At 39.7% G+C, this 2,067-nt stretch overlaps 1 pseudogene; it reads right to left on the bottom strand.

Annotated features, from left to right (window-relative positions):
• Window positions 1-438: 438 nt before the first annotated feature.
• Window positions 439-828, bottom strand: LOC114609454 (annotated as a pseudogene).
• Window positions 829-2,067: the final 1,239 nt, after the last annotated feature.

Genomic DNA, 2,067 nt, shown 5'->3' with positions numbered 1-2,067 from the left:
TTGGTAGAAATCTGTATAATTGTTATTAAGCTGAAGTTATAATTTCTTAAATGGTACAAAATTTACTTTGATTTCAAATTTAAGGTTTTCATTGGTCCGAGTTTCTTATTGATATAGATGTGAGATTAATATTGTTACTCTCATAGGCATTGTGCCTATATAACACATTTAGGAATACAAGGCTTAGACCCAGTCCTTCTTTATCTCTTTTTACTGATTCAAGATGGTTAGCCTGTGAGTTAAGGGCCTATAGCAAATTCATGGCACTGAGTTTATTGTTAGGGTGTTTTCTATATTTTCTTTAGAAATAGCTGAGAGGAGTTAACAGACAGCAGTCCAGATTGCCTTACATGGATAGTTGGTTTTCTTTTTTTTTTTCTTCAGTGATTAATTAACAGGAGATTTATTTATGCAAGGATAGAGTCATCCTTGCCAAACTTAGTAGGAGATGTTGAATTTTCTGTCCAATTTTCCTTCCTGGATAAGTCTTTCCTTTCTGTCCCTGTCTGTTTTGAAAACATAATACCAGAAGATGAGGGGCCCAAACGCCACCAGGGCTCCTAAAAGTGAGTTCTTGGGAGTGGGTCTGAAATTAGGATAAATATTTGCTGATCTTGCATCGGTCCAACGAATCAAGGCAGGATCCTCTATGTGCGATTGGCATTTGGGGTCGTAGTATTGAAGCAGATACTCCCGTTTAAACCGGGCCCTGATGCTCAAGCGCTAGACCTGTGCCTTTCGGGTCTCCAGAGACACGTCATACTCGGCAGGGTCGAGGGTACTGGGGAAAGTGGCCAAGGGAGCAGGCTTATACTTGGACCTCGACATCTTGGTTCCCGGCGCACATCTGATAGTTGGTTTTCAAAACGTCAGAAGTCCACAGAATTGACGTTACAAGCATTTCTGTATTAATGTTCATTTTGATTAGAGACCTATCTGCCCCTGACAGCTTCCCTGTCTTAGGTTCTAAGAAGAAATTGAGCATCTTTGGAGTTACTGCAGTTGTGGTGAGACAGCCACTAGGTAAGAATTGCCTCTTTTCATCTACAGACAAATTACTGTCCAGAGAAGGACACACTTGCGGAATAGTTGACTGATTATATCTGCCAAGACAGAGTAATCAGCCCTTAATAATTCTGCATTACTAGATCTGTCAGATGATCCTGGGCCAGAAGGCTGAAGACCGGATGCTCCAACGTTTTGTAGTATAGGGACTGTCCAGGTGTTCAGTGGTCTCTATAAATTGGCTACATTTTGGAAACGATGCTTTGTGCTTCCCATAATTTCAGTTAATTCAGTCATTCTGGATTTCTGACGGGGTTGAGGACTTATAGTCTCATAGGCAATCTTGGCTACTTACTTTGAGAGAAAAGATTTGAGAGGATGGTTTTCAGCTGACATTCATTCTAAAGTCAAGAAAAATGCCAGGTTCAGAACTAAGTCTTTTAGTTAGGAGAGACGACAGGGGTTCTGTTTAGTCAACAAAATGATGGACTGGGAATTAGGTCTATATTGTACCTTACTGATACAAATTGGTATAGTTATGCTCTAATTGTATTTTGAGAGAAAAGTTTTTTTTTTTTATTTTAACAGGAAGGGTGATATGTAGGAGGAGCTAAGGTGGGAGGAGTAAGTAGAGAAAGAAGAGGAGTAAAGAGAGGAGGAGGAGAAGGAGAGGAGGAACTAGGAGATGTGAGAGAGAGAGAGAGAGAGAGAAAGAGAGAGAGAGAGAGAGAGAGTAAGAGAGAGAGAGAGAGAGACATGGAGGTGGATGTTCATGTGTCTCCGCCAGACATAGATAGTTGGTATATCTTGGTTCAGTATTGGGTTACACTTCTGATTGTATGGGCATCTTGTTATTGAGCATTACAAAACATATAAAGCCTCCAAATTAACATTTAAAAAAAGAAAATGAAAATTTAGTTTTCTACAACCGAGTCTCACTGGGTATACAAAGAACTATTAAAGCCAAGCCCCATGCCCAGCAGTAGATGGCCAACAAAATATTACTTAACTCAATGGTAATTTTAGAGGGTGTTTGTTTGTTTATTTTTTTCTCACTAATGG

This window comes from Grammomys surdaster, unplaced genomic scaffold (assembly GCF_004785775.1).
Source record: "Grammomys surdaster isolate TR1022 unplaced genomic scaffold, NIH_TR_1.0 125963, whole genome shotgun sequence".
Lineage (NCBI taxonomy): Eukaryota > Metazoa > Chordata > Mammalia > Rodentia > Muridae > Grammomys > Grammomys surdaster.
This window is presented reverse-complemented; position numbering and strand designations above follow the sequence as displayed.